Source organism: Synchiropus splendidus, chromosome 9, assembly GCF_027744825.2.
Source record: "Synchiropus splendidus isolate RoL2022-P1 chromosome 9, RoL_Sspl_1.0, whole genome shotgun sequence".
Classification (NCBI taxonomy): Eukaryota; Metazoa; Chordata; class Actinopteri; order Syngnathiformes; family Callionymidae; genus Synchiropus; species Synchiropus splendidus.
The window spans coordinates 24,087,501-24,102,502 of NC_071342.1; the positions used below are offsets into that span (position 1 = coordinate 24,087,501).

At 46.1% G+C, this 15,002-nt stretch overlaps 1 protein-coding gene across 2 annotated transcripts in view; it reads right to left on the bottom strand.

Moving 5' to 3' along the window:
* peli1b (pellino E3 ubiquitin protein ligase 1b) overlaps window positions 1–9,007 on the bottom strand; it is a 30,209-nt gene extending 21,202 nt beyond the window's left edge. Inside the window, exon 1 of one of the 2 annotated variants that reach the window (XM_053874232.1) lies at window positions 8,859–9,007. The gene's annotated coding sequence lies outside the window, so the exon portion shown is untranslated. Of the gene's footprint in view, window positions 1–8,332; window positions 8,514–8,858 lie in introns of those variants that run through there. The other variant, XM_053874233.1, reaches the window with a different exon arrangement.
* Between the last annotated feature and the right edge of the window lie 5,995 nt (window positions 9,008–15,002).

A 15,002-nucleotide genomic window follows, 5' to 3' on the forward strand; every position in this document is an offset into this window, starting at 1 on the left:
TCAACTCTGGTTTGTCTTATTCCTATTCATTTCTCTATTTGCACATGATGCTGTGTTTTTTTTTTCTCTTAACTTTTATTTACTCACAAAACTACTTTTAATGGACAGATCCATCCAGAAAAATATTTTTACTGTAAATAATCAGAGGCACAACACAGGAATACGTAAATAGTGTATATCTCCAAATTCTTTTTACTCTTATTTTACCCGCAAAACATTTGTGGTTTTATTAGTGGTGGGATTCGATTTAAAAAATGAATCTCCACATTTTTTTACTTGAATGAATGTGGTATATGGCTGAATCAAATGATGGAGCCACACATACATTTAAACAACAAAATATTGTTGATTTTGCATCAGTTTGACAGTAGAACAATACATCACGATGGTGGCTATATTGAAGTTTTTATATCACCTTATTTCAAGTAAAGCTCTTTCAATGTCGTGAAAATATTTGTATAAGAATTTCAGTTTTATAAGAATGTCAAGTCCATTCAGAGTGGTGGAAACCGTGGCCATCGTGTAGCGAAGAACAAAAGCAAACAGATGCTTTTGTTTGCTTTTGTTCGGGGATTCCTCCATGTTTGTTGTTGCTGTAGCTTTTTAAAACATCTAGAAACCATGTAGAGAATTACCACACACATTCACACTCCCAGAGCAAGTCGAAGGTGGAGGACTCGGAGGACTTATCAAAACACACCACTAGTTTCCCTCAGAGCATCAAGAGAATCTGTGAAGAATGCCGGGTCCATCCGCCAAACCAAGGTCAGGGAACATTCATCGTCCACCACTTAGCCTGTTGCTACCAGGCCGCGGGGTCAGAAATCACGCCGGTGATATATTGACCTGGCATATATACGACACACAACCCCAACACAGCGCCGTCCTGACGGCACCACTCCACCTTATTTATCAAAATAAGTCCAAGCACTGTCAGTTTCACTTCATCTGAAGCAGCAGATCCACAGATGACCTCTGACTTGTCATGAACCCCATGTTGGTTCTGGTCTGTGTCAGAAGTCTGTATCAAACTGTAGTGATTTATTAGACAGGAAACGGATTCATGTCTGTTAATAGATGACAAGAACGCTCATGTGCAGCCAGCTGAGGCGCGCAGCTCTGCAGATATTGCACTCTTTTATAGATTTACAGTCCAATCTGCAGGCATTTTTATACCTCTTTGATTAAGGACGAACAGCTGCCACGCTTTCATCAAAGGAACGAAGCAGAGCCGTTGCTATAGCAACACGCAACTGTTGACAAACTAACCTCGGCCAACTAGTGCGAGCGAACAAGCAACTTGCTGTGTCGGTGCCGACGGAGCCTGGAGAGCGGCTGAGCCGGGATCATCGTCCACACAGAGGAAAGGGAAAAGGCCACTGTGCCACCGTGACGCACGCTTCCATTCCTGACCTGCCGCCGCGTGTTTACAGCAACAGGTCAGCCCAAAATATGTCGCCCTTCTCCATCCACCGAGCGAGGAGAGGGACGCTCTGAGCAGAGACGAGCGCACCAGCCTTTCTCATGGCTTTCTCTCACCTGCTCCATCACCATCTGGTACTGCGCTGCATCTGGCTCAGGCAGCTACAGCACACCAGTATGTTGTTGAAACGGCCAGCTGTCCCTTCATCTACTGCATCCACTTTCACTTTCTCACTTCAGGGACTTTCAGGCCTAATAGGTCAGTGTTTAGATGTTTCATGACTTGTTGTTTTACATGTGTATCTGCCCCAATCCAGCTAACAGGCTACTAAACCTGTGCATTACACCCAGTATAAACGTCAGATCTACATCATCTAAAGCAGACCTGGACAAAGTGCGGCCCGGGGGCCATATGCGGCCCTTTGCCTGTGTTTTTGCGGCCCTCATGAGGTCAGACTAAAACTATACAACTGATCAGAAGTCATTTTTCTGACAATTTTTTGTCTCGTTTCTTTCTTAGCATTAGTATTTGAACAGTAATTATAACATGTTCAGGTCTAAAATTTCTTTTCCTCTGCCATTTTAGTGAGTAGTTTTTGTTCCTCAAAATACATTAAAATAAAATTGAAAACATATTTTGAAATTAATTTCCTTTAAATATTTCATAGATTTTTGTGTTATAGTTATATTATTATTTATATTCAAATTGAATCGCATATTAAGTGGAATATTTATACAGGTGTCATGCCATATTTGCACTTCTTAATATCCTTCCTTCCATTGAATCCTTAATGGTTCATTTCGTCCTCGTTACTTAAATTTTGTTTTCCGTCACATTCCTTAGACATCGCCGCCTTTCTTTTGGCCTGGCGGCCCCTCACAACGGTCACAGTTTATAATGTGGCCCTTCAGGAAATGGAACTGGCCACCTCTGCTCTGAACTCTCCATGCAGCCTCTGGACACCAGCAACCACATCCATGGCAGGAGCTCACAGGTGAGCTGATCTGTTACTGGTTCAGAAGTGAAGTCTGACTGTCCTCTCACACTGCAGACCCTGGTCTCGGACCTGACTCCATCGTGAGAGAAGGACGGAGGCCAGCTGATGACAGACGGCCGAGGCAGAAACGAGAGGGTCGGTGTTCAAATTACAGTCTCATCAATGATTCAGCTGGAACACGGCGCGACAACAAACGGGCCAGCGACGCACAGGCGTGCCGCTTCTCCAGTCCACGGAGGGATCGCGGACGGACCCCAACACACAAGTTAGTCAGTTACACAAGTGAGCATGTGCGAGTGGAAAAACCTGCGTCGTCATGCATGTAACGTGAGGCGGTGTGGTCGTAAGCTAATGCAACAAATACATGACAGAAGACAGAACAAAGGAACATGGAACCACGCAAACATTGAAACCAACATGCTGTTCAACTTCAGAATAAACACATGTTGAAGCACAGGCTACAGCTACATCAACGATCAAGTTTGAAAGCAGCACAAAAGCTCTGCAACTTGGGTAGTTCCAGGTTACATTCCCTGAACATATGCTCTCAATATACCGTTACGGCTTGTTTAATTTTCACTAGTTCTTATTATGAGCCAGGACTTTGCCATCAAATGCGGCATATTTAATTTGGGTGAAATCTCGTGGTTATCCACACCTCGCAAGTCGCAAGACTCGCACTTTCGCACATTGATCGACGTGGCATGGAAGCGCGCCGCTATTGGTGAGCTGACTGACGCTGCCCCTCAAAGCGCAGGAAATAAAGTTTCAGGGGGTTCACATTTCAGAACTTCCCAGGTGGGGCGGCCCTGAACGCCCTTGGGGTTCGCACCTCTGGTGGCTCGGCGAGTGGCATATATAGCCAGCACATAGAATATTGGGAAACAACAATCTAGCTAAATGAAACCCAAGCCATTCAACATGGACTTTGGTTTCGTGATATTCAGAAACTGCATTGGATTGAAAATTATTTCAGATTCAAGCTAAATATGCAGTGGACATAAACAGCCTGACTGCAGTTCAAACTGTTCCCGTATTTCCACCATACAACCACTATCAATGCAGGCAAAATGACCAAAAATGGAAGCCTCACAGGAGATAGGTGCCTCTTTCAACTGATGAATATTAATATTTATATCTTTTTAAACACATGAAATGAGAACCGATCCAGTGTGAAGTCAAACATTAGTGCATACAATGACAGCACATCCATTTGAACAGAAGAAGCTTCCCAAAACACACTCCTTTGTTGAACAAACACAAGCAAAACAGGCACAAGCAAACACACCACCGACATCATCTCTTCAGTTTGATGTACAACACAACAAGTAAGTTGAAAACCTCACATCACCATAAACCTGTCTGCTGGGATTTAAGACGGACTTTCTCCTTCAGAGGTTTACGACGTCTCCGATGGGAAATGGCTGGGGGAACGACCACAGCCCCTCGCTGAAGCTGCGACACAAAGAAACTGGCCTGAAGAATCTGAATCCGAGACGTTTTAGTGGTCAGCTGGACACTTGGTGGACACTGAAAGCCTCGTTACAAACATCTATGATGATGTCACGGTCATGTTTACGACTACAGACGACCACATGATGCGATGCGACGACTATCACAGCAACATTTGATGGAATCAGTGTTGGGCCTTTAACAAGCTGCAAACACCGCTCATATACTCGCTGCAGTTCATAAAGTTCTGAGCTTGATGGCAAATGTTAAGTCGGAGCAGAGCTACTGGTGGAACCTAATGCTGATGGAGAAGAGTCCTTAAATCCTGGACTCAGCCAGACTGCACAGCTGCGTAAGAGACACCAAGGTCAGAATCAATAGGACCCACATTAGAAGATCTTCACCAGCAAGATAAGAACTGGAGCCTCGGGCGCAGGACAGCAGATACCGGGGTCAAACTGATCCATAAAGAAACAACAAGCCTGGACACTGTCACTTGTGTTCTATCAAGGCTGTAAAAAAAGGAAGCTAAAAAAGCAAAAGCAGCCGAGCACATCCATCCTCAGGTGTCCAGGGCATTTGTTGGATAACGTTCAAGAACGTGGAAGTACCTGTGAGGCTGGACAAGACTCAACAGGGACAAGAGGAACAAAAGGTGAGCAGTGAAGAGCTGTGCTGACAGAGATCAGCGAAGAGCAGCACGACTTCAGGTCTACCGTGGCCCTTAAACCTCCCATAGCCCACCTCTTTACACACGGCATCTTGTGTTGTTAACCACACTGTCTCATGAAGAGAGTTCTTCACTGGGGCTGGAATCCAAGACACGCGCTTCCTCCTCAGTGCTGAGGTCTTACTGAACCATTCTTTGTCTGTCCTCTCACCCGAGACCACTTTGCCATGGGAGACCCTAACAGGAGCACCAGGCTCCCGACAACACAGCTCCCAGGATCACAGAGGAACACAAACCTCCCCACCACGGTAAGGTGATGGTTCGCGGGAAGGGAATACAGTCGTCACAGTCGGAGAGCTGTAACACCACAACAATATGAAACACGTATCTCAAATAGATTTGTTTTTATTCATATACTTTCCAGCAGATTTCATTCTTACGTATTTTCTTCCACTAACATTGTGCTATTCTTCTCATTGGTGCCACATTACAGGTTCATATCTATGTATCATGGTTTATATCCTCAAACCAATGAGCAATGACGTCAAGCTTTACTCAAAAGACAGAAGACACAGTAGAAGCTCGATCACTTCCTGCCACTAACAGTGTGACCAATTCACATGACATGAGTACATTCGGCATTGACTGTCATGGACATGATTTTGGTGGGTGAGTTTGAGCCTTGAAGAGATGGAATTGGCTGTAAACCAGCCTGAAGATGAAGTCGGAAACAGCCGGGATCTGTGGTGGATAAATAAGCCATGAAATCATTCCAGTAGAAACGTACAGTTACCGACACCAGCGCCTCCACTCTTTCTTACTCCTTCTTTCCTACCTCGCAGAAAAAAGGCCGTTAAAAGGTGCCCAACGTCTGACCCATTTTCCAAAACACCTAATCCCCCCACAAACTTCATCCTGTTTTACAGGCCAGCACACAGTAAGGCGCAGACAAGCCCGGCGACATGAGGGGAAGCTGCGATGGTTCCAGCAGTGGACCCCTGCTGACTGACAAGCAAGTCCTCTGCTACGAAACAATCCATAAACACGCACCAAACAAAACACAGGCACAGCTTTCAAGTGCACAAGCAACAACATAGGTTGGTGTTTTTGATGCTCCAAGTGCAACCAACAGAGGCACAAACATCTTTAATGACTCTTCCACTCTCACCTCTGTAACTTCGAAGTTATGGTGCCACGAAAAGATGCAACTTTTTTGTCCAGTTGGTTCCCAGAAAGCACACCATAAAATTCAAGTCATTGGTGCTAAGACTTCGCATACATTCCCAACCTGTAGGTGGCGTTGTGACGCTCTTGTGCGCTCACAACAACCGAAGAAGAGCATGCATATTAAGAAACATGACTGCGATGCAACAACCCACACTTGGAACGAGTCGGACAAGGTGTAATCACGAGTCACAAGTCTGTTGAGCTCGTTGCTATGAGAGTTTGCTACACCTGTTATTGTCAAGTGCAACCTGTAGGGGAGCTTGACGTCATCCTCTTCAAAAAGTTGCAGCAGTGCCTTACAGACGGAACCGGCGTGTTGAAATGTGTCCGCTCTGGAACCGGGTTGCGAACTGGATTCACATGGAGGCGCCAGCTACTGACCCTGAGCTCTGAACACACAGCATGTGCTACAGTACATTACAGTACCTGAAAACCAGTGTTCAAAACGGGATGGAGGCAGTTTCAAGAGAGAATTTTGACTGCAGAACATTTAAAAACAGGTCATCTGAATAACGTCTCCATGGAGCCAAATCAAACACTAATAAACCACGAGTCACTCTGACAACATAACATGTAACAAACGCAGGAAAAACACACAACAAACCATCATAAAATCCAAACCATTACCGAGTGTGAAGTCTCGCGAGTCTATTTTTAATGGCAAGCGTCAGAGGTGGTGAATCAAGTCCCGGTCGAGACAGTAAGGCCTCTCCAAGTCCCCGCAGGCCGGGGTTACTAGCGATACAGCAGCGCTGGGCCTCCATTAAGACATCAGAGCCCACACTGTTTTCCTGTCTGACACCATCAGCTCCAGTTTCCTGCCTGAAATTGAGACACCCAGTCCAGAACACACACACACACACACTCAGAAATAACTGCAGTTATCACTTCCAACACAAACCAACACGGGAACAAGTATGACGTTCCCAAGTGCCCATTAAGATTCTGTCTGAATGCAAGCATTTCAACGTTTCATGGTCTATTTTGGGTGTAGAAGATATGCTTTTACAGCACAGAACTGCGTGCCAAGCATGGGTTTCCTCTGAGCAGTCGTTTTGCTGACAGGAGTCTCTCACTCTGTTGACCGGGTTTGACCTCCTCCACGGTGCACATCAGAGCAGCACTGAGTCCAACAAGTCGAATGAGGAACATAGAAGCTTGAACTACAGTGCCTCAGTCTACAATCATCTCAACAGAAAATCTCTCGGATGCACAGTGAGCTAAAATCATCACATAAACAATGACAAACGCTATTCAGATTCTCAGCCCAGAAACAAAGCAGAGCCGTCCTCCGTCACTTAAACACGGTGCAGTACAGCGAGACAACCATCTGGCCGGGAGCGTTTGGTTCTGCTGCTTTCAAATCCAGAAGCCCCAAAACCCCTGTGCTATTTACAGGCTAAGTAGATTTCTGATGTCGAGAGCTTCTGTGGCGGCACAGTTGCGCGTCAGACGGGGCCAAAGGACCAGCCAGACTGTTAAGACGGGTTTGACCTGGACTTCAGGATGTGATGGAGGTGTGGAGGGCGGGAAGCAGACACCGTTTCTAATGTGTGGGACAGGACAGAGAGGAACACAGTGGGTGAGATCAGTGAGTAACCAGGGTACGCAAAACACGATTCCAGCCACATGTGGCGCGACAATTCAGCTCCTGTTATGAATCATGAAAATACATCTTTTAGCATACACACCTGTGAAAATGCCCCGTTTCTGAATTTGACTCAGCAAAACAGAAGTCAGAGAACAAGCTGTCTTTCACTTTCATGATGGAAAACATGCTACTTTCTGTTTTCGAAATTCATTTTTAAATATCCAGGGTTTCTTTGTCAGAACCTGAGCAGCTGTTCCAAGCCCATATTTCACCTTTTGACCCTTGTACAAAGCAGAATAAAGATAATTGCTGGCTCTTCACCGATATAGTCCCAGAGAAAACAGAAGATGTGACTGTGGTTAAAAAAAAAAAAAAAAAAAGCCCTAAAAACGAGATTCATTTCAGATACATCACTGATGGTTTGTCAGCAGCTGAGATGATTCAAAGATATTCCACCACCTTTATTTTACTTATACAGCAGTGTTTTAAGTTCCCATCGCTGTAGAATATAAAGTGTACCATGTAAATATACGTGTGTTTCTGAAGCTAAATATCTGGTACTATGTTACGCAATAAACCAGCGCTCGATTAAATCTCCTGTTTTCAGGTGTTACATAATCGTTCATTTAGAGTCTGAAACTCCTGGCATTTCAGCACAAAATCAAAGTTGTCTTTCCAGTATGTGCAAACGTAAAACAGAAGAGAACACTGCGCTCATCACTTCAGCCCGTCGTAATGAAGGCGACAGCGTTTAGAGATCGTCTTTCTTTCCAACACGTCAGCTGCTGAAACGTGAACAAGTTGGCTGTTGTGAGGCTGAAAGCAGCGCCGACTTCCACACTCCATTAAGTCCAAAGTAGCACCTTTTGCTCACTGGTCAACGGAAAAATGGCACTGCATGAAACAAACACGTTTCCACAGACGTCCAACAAACACCTCCAACCCTGGAGGGAGAAACCTCAGTGTGCTCACCTCAGCTTTCCACCACGTCTCTGCTTCACCACACACTATGGTCTACAGGAGGGAAGCCACATCCCGTCCAGGTGGAAAGGTCAGAGGGCAACAGAAGAAGTCAGCTTGCTGATCCGTCATCCAACCGACAAGTCAACAAAAGCCACCAGGCTCAGCAGTGACGGGGCACAGATGGAGTCCATGCTCGTCTGGGCTGTGACAGTTCCCTCGCCCTCGGAAGTAGGAGATCATATCTCCTCACCACGGGCTGAACTGGAGGGAGGTGGGGGGCAGGGGGGCTCCCTAACTGACGATCAAGCCCTCTCCTTATCAGGCAATGATTCCCCGAGTGAGGCAGCTCAGAGGATGCAGCCACGGTTCACAGCGATCCAGAGGCAGGTGCGTGGAAGCGCCCCGCACCGACTCAAGACAGCCACACAGAGCTCCAGGGTAGAGTTATCGATGTTTGCACGGGAGCGCGAGCCTCTCGCCACAACAAGAGGATCGATAAGCAGCATGAATGTCCGTCGTGCCCTCCGTTACTCACCGTTGGGTCTCCGGTGTGGCAGCGTTGACTGTTAGCAGCGAAGCTAACCGGCACGAGAGCGGATTTAAAACCCAGCTGGTTGTTGTGGCCGGAAAAATAAAACAAAATAAAGCGACGCCGCGCGCAAATAAATCACTGTGCGCGACAGGCGCGGCGCGGGCTGCAACCTGAGAGCGGCGGACAGTTGGGAGTGTGGACGGTGAGGCAGGAATCCAGTGTTTGGTCGGAGGTGACAGACGCTCCTCGTCGCCTCGTCCTTTGTTGTAAACAGAGCGCAGACGGTCTCCGGCCAGGAGCGCGCGGTGTGGGCGGGGCCAGAGGGAAAAACACGGTGACGCGGCCGCAAGGGATGATGGTCCTTGTGGTTTTCAAATACGTAAACGCGAATATTGACAAGCGTCGCTCTACGATGATGTGTATGATGGGGTTTTTTTTATATCGCTTTTATGGTCACTCATGTTTCCTTCACGGTTACTATTGTTGCTTTGGAATGAAGTTTTCTCTTGAGAAAAAAAAATATCATCATATCGTCATTGTTGTCATGAAGGTAATTTTTGCATCATCATCATTCGCCTCCATGAATAAAAAAAAAACATTTTAAAGGAGAAGAATTACCAGAATAATTACTCCATGTCTGCATGAACAAACCACTGCTATAATTAGGGGAAATAATGACATGAATGAGTGGAGCTATAAATATTTATAAGTGAGAATGAAACAAAACGCAGGGTGTCCACTTCATGTTCAATTGAACTTACACTTACTGGTACTCATTTGGGGTATTTAGAGCCACGGCCAGCGTGTCAGAGACAACGCAGCATCGGCCACGCATGATGAGTTCAGACATCTGATGGCGTCCGTTCAACTTCAGTGGCACTGATAAGTCATTTGCCAGCACGGCAGAATCATCCCGCCCAAGCACACGAGTTATTTTAGCTTCCTAGTGACTCACAATGACAGCAGGTCAGGTATTTGTTCAAAGACCTTACCAAGGAAGTGTGTAGATGAAGAGAAGACCACACACTCACTGTGGTGCTCCAATATTAATAAAATTGTAATTATAAGTAATTATATAATCATCAATAATTATACACTATAAAGCATTAATTGTAGAGAACTTGAATTGCCATAAATAAAGAAGCATTTGCATCAGAACAACAGTGACTTGATTCCAGTCTGTCACTCATGAAGAGGTTTCATGAACTCACCACCAACAATTAGCTTCTCTGCCTTAAGTCTTTGTGTCTCTTTGTCTCCATTTTCACGCTTGTATTCACTTCACTCTCGCATTGACACGGCCTGGGAGGAGGAGAGATGGAAAATGTCTGTCACTGTTGCCGTCATTGACCACTATCTTTATCCACATCACAGTGCATGTGAACTCTTCCTCGTCCTGAGAACAGATTCTGCAGATACAGAGCGGCACAGTCGATGGACAAACAACCTGTTGCTGCATCTGGATTTGCTCCAGATTGACTTTTTAAAATGGATAAAATAAAGATATTTTCTTTGTTTTATGTGGATTTTGGTCAATAAAAGCGGCATTTCAACCAGACATCTTTCACGCTACAGCACGAGACCTGCTTTGTGATATAGTCACATTAGAAATACAAATATTGAGCAGTAAATAAAGTGCCCTCCTCTTCCGACACCACCACAGGTCCTCTTTTATTTATTTTATTTATTGATTTTATAATACTGAATTTGGCCACAATTTGCCGCTTGACCCAAAACCTAGTGGAATAATTTAATTTAATTTAAAAATATGACAGTAGTGTATTATTATTATATTGATGAGATTCTCACCCGTGCTCTTAATCTGATAAATGACACGAGGTTACAATAAGATACTTCAGTTGTCAGCAAGAAATCCCTTTGTTGGACAGTGAAACGCCTGAATCATTACTTAATATCAGCATTGACAAACTACAGCTAAAATAAGAGAAAATATTAAAAATGGAAGGCATAACTGAGAGATAAACAGGTCACGCAGTGTTTATTATCGCGCCCATATTTCGCAAAAGCAGAGGCTGCAGAAGAGGAACAAACTGGTTCCCATCCCACGTCGAACAACTCTGCCTTCTCAGTGTGAGAGAGAAATCCAGGGACAAACCACAAGTTTGGGATAGACATCTGTATTTTAATCAAGAAAGGTAAGAGCTCGGCACTAGATGGAGTCACCTTTTGAAATATGGTCCTTCAATTGTTGATGCTTGCAGTCAGCGCAGTTGCAGACTCTCCAGCTACAGTGGCCTCAGGAGGACACAAGGCAAATCTCTGCACTATAGCGAGTGTATTTGTCAAGGAAGGAAAGAGTTGCGTCATAATGGTACGAGCTAAAGCTAGGTGCTTCCACTCTTGAACCCTGGCCTTGGTCCACAGGAGAACTGGTGCTCATGCTAATGTGTCCAGAGCAGTTTAGATGGCCATGAATAGCTTTGCCAAAACCAACAGTAATGTTACACAAGTAGTAGCAGGATACACCCTTCAGGTAGTAATCAGACCACCGTCGTGTGTGTGTGTGTGTGTGTGTGTGCGCTTCACACACCAGTGCGGCTCATTGGCTCCCGGGCAGCGAAGCGCTTGTCAAAACATCCATCAGAGCTGCCGTGAATCAAAGCGAGGTGTGTCTGCGGCCTCAACGTTCGCCACCTCCCAGAGCAGTGTTGGTGCCGTATCCGTGGCAACGCAAATAGGAGGGATCAAACAGATTAAAATATGCTCGCCATTATGTAAGGTGTGTGCGTGTTGGTGCGTGTGGATATACGGACGCACACGTGTTCTTGAGAGAGTCTTGAGCGACTTCTTTAAATCACACACACACTCACCGGCCCTGTGAGTGAGTGTGAGGCTGTGTGTGTCTGACGGGTCCCACCTTGGCTCTTCCCTCCCACTCACACTCAAACATTTGTCTGCTGATATAAACACTCACAGGGCTGTTTAGTGACCGAGCATGACTCGTATACACACAGCTGCTGCGGCAGGCAAGTGGACTCTGATGCAGGGGGAACTACTGAAGGTCATTTTTCAGGGGGCGGGGTCACAGCTTTAAGCTCTGCAACTCCCATCATGCAGTTGGGTGGGAGCCAGAACTGTGAAGCACCAAGGCTTTTGTGAATATAACGTGGCCCTACGGAGGGATTTGGCATGAATTATTGGGATGGTCATTTACAATGGTATTCCTTCGATGATAGAAACTGAAGCGTCTGGTTAGATTATTATCTTGGTGGAGCATTTGTATTGATTTCATTTTGTTTTTTGAGTCAAAATCAGAGTTCAGAATGAGCGGATGGATTTGATGAGTCCGACAGCTCCAGGGATTTCAGTGACTCAGGTCTGAGAGCATGAGAAGTTTAGCCTCTCAGATGATTGTGTTTTGAACAATGGCTCTTTGTTTTGGTGTCATGCTTTTCGCACCAGACTGAGAATGAATCCACAATAAAACACAGCCACACATGAACCAAGTTGGAAGGAGCTTCGGACACGTCGATGGCCGAGAGCCTGAGGGAAGCAGCGTCCCGTCTGCTGTCGAATGTGAGGCAGAGCGCTCCTGTCGGAGCGTTTGAGGCTTCATGAAACACCGTTTACATGTCCAGAGCTCACCAGGGGGCGCCCCGGGCTTAAAAATGACACTTCTTTAAATATATGTCAATCATTGGGACTTGCTTTATGTCCACTTCAGGCCACAGTAGAAGAAGCTACAAACTCAAACTTCTTGAGCAGAGTCGAGTTTGGCTGCGACAAAGTAAAAACACAACTCTGACTCATTCTCAATCAGTTCTGAACCCTGTTTCGCTTGTTTGTTGTTATTTGAAAGAAGACATCGGAGAGGTATTCAGAGCCAAGTTAATGAAAAGAGGCAGGAAGCCCTGACTGACGTCAGGAAGTCATGATGGAGAGGAGGTTCATGTCTACACAGAGAGAGGAAGACAGGACAGACAACAAGTTATTCAAATGAGATCAGTCCAAAATGGCTGTGCGGACAGGTCCAACCTTGACTTTCATTTAATACTTTTTTTTAGCATATGAATTATTATTGTTCGCAGTCAACTCAGTCGGACAGCAGGGGGCAGGTGTGAAGAGGAGCCGCAGCTCACCACCAACGCAGACGAAACCTTGGTGATTCACCAGATAGACAATACCTGAAAATGACACAGAAATTTCCCAGTTGTTAGCAGACAAGAGCTAGCGACACCCAGATGACTGAGGGAGCGTTGACCGAGGGACACAGCCAGAGTTGGCCAGTTCACACTTGTGAGTCCGAAAAGTCGAATGATGATTAACCATTTCATCACCATTTCAAACAAATGGTGGCGCAAACATTCCGACCTTTGACCTTGCTGTGTGGGGGTCAGCTCAAGCACGTCGGAGTGACGTGTTTAATGCACACAAAGTTCATTGGACGTTGCAAAATGAAAACTTCTGTTGCATGGTGCATGGGAAAGTGGGGCGGCTGGCTGCTGCATACGTTTGCCGTGTCATGCTCAGAGGTCACAAGGCTGCAACTGTTCTCTCTCTGTGTTGTTGTTGTCGCGCGATAAGACCAAAACATAGCAACAGCTGAGCGCCGCATGCAGAAGTCTTGACTGCTGCGACAGGATTATGTGAGAGAAACATGCTGTGCTCATGCGTGGCCAAATATTAAATAACAGCAGCGTCCCGTGTTTGAGGGGCCGAGCCTGGCGCTGTTGTCACGCTGCCATGGCGACGGTAACCAGGCGCAGGCTAATGTTTACAGAATGTTTAGCGTATCACAAAGCAGCAGCACTGGCGGAGTGGACCCGATGAATCAAGTGTGTGTGAGTGTGTGCTCACTTCTTCAAAAGTTTTCCTCTGTTGCCAGGCCTGATGGAGGAGCCTGGAACGCCAAACAGCTTCCGTCCCTCTGGACCCAGAGTTCGCTGCAGACTGGCGGGTCCGGCGGGTCCGGCGGGTCCGGCGGGTCCGGTGGGTCCGGTGGGTCCGGCGGACGGCAGAGCTGAACCTGGATTCGCTCCACACGACTCTGGAAGGCAGGGACTGTGGTCAAGTGTCACCCGCTGAAGTTGCTTCCAAAACAAAAGGCACTTCACAGAGAGGACAAACGGCCCAAACTCTGGGTATCAAGCCCGTCAGAGAGAGACTGTTAGTAGCTTTAGCATCTGCCTGAGCGCCGGAGCAGTCGGACCCTGCTGTGCCACATTCTATTTGTAGCCCAGATATACCATGAATTAGTCATCATACATAACTCACATCACGACTGATCCTTTAAACTGAGGTACAGCAGATGTGTGAAGCTGGGCATGAGACAAAGTCGACCAGAAAATTTTACTTTTTTACTTTATTGATTTTAGACAAAAGAAATGTATAACAAACTTTCATGACACACATGACCAAGGCTTGTTTTACTGAAGACAGAAAAGGGTGGTCCATACATCATCAACAACAACAAAAGTAAAACTAGTATAATAATAATTACATTTAAATAAAGAATAACAAAGGTAATCACAGGAACCCTTGCCTCACCATCCTCAGTCGGCGAACCAGGAAAGTATTTTCCAAGACATGGTTCTTGAAACTTATTAGCTACACAGCAAAATGAACCTGCGAAGTTGGATTCACACAGACATGAAATGAAAGGATTTGTATGTTAACCAGAAACGAGCTTTGATCTCCCCATAGACTTCCATTCATTTTCATTCCGAGCCTAACTGAGCCTAATTGAATGGAGGGGGCGGAGCCTTAGGCTCCCCACATGGTCTCAACCCTAGATTCTTGAACCAAAATCGTACTTCTTATTGTTTATAATCGAATCGTATAGTAACTATTTTTCTTAAGAAAAAGGGGGTTTTTCAGCTAAAAGGGCACTTCTACTCTGGGAGAAAGGGGTGGAGCTTGAGCAGCAGGGGGGTCTGGGTGCTGCTTCCCTCACCCTTGGTGACCCAGGCCGCGGACACAAGGCCACAGAGGCACTTCCCCTGGACTGAGAGGCTCAGAGTAGAAGCTCATGAGCATCAGGAGGAGCCATTCCAGGTGCCTCTTCATGCTGGTCAGCTGGACCTGGTGAATCCCAGGCTGAAGGAGGAGCTGAAGCTGGAGCATCTCCACCTTCAACCATGAGCAGGGAGGAGAGACAGCAGCAGCCGCTTCATTTTCAAATCCATG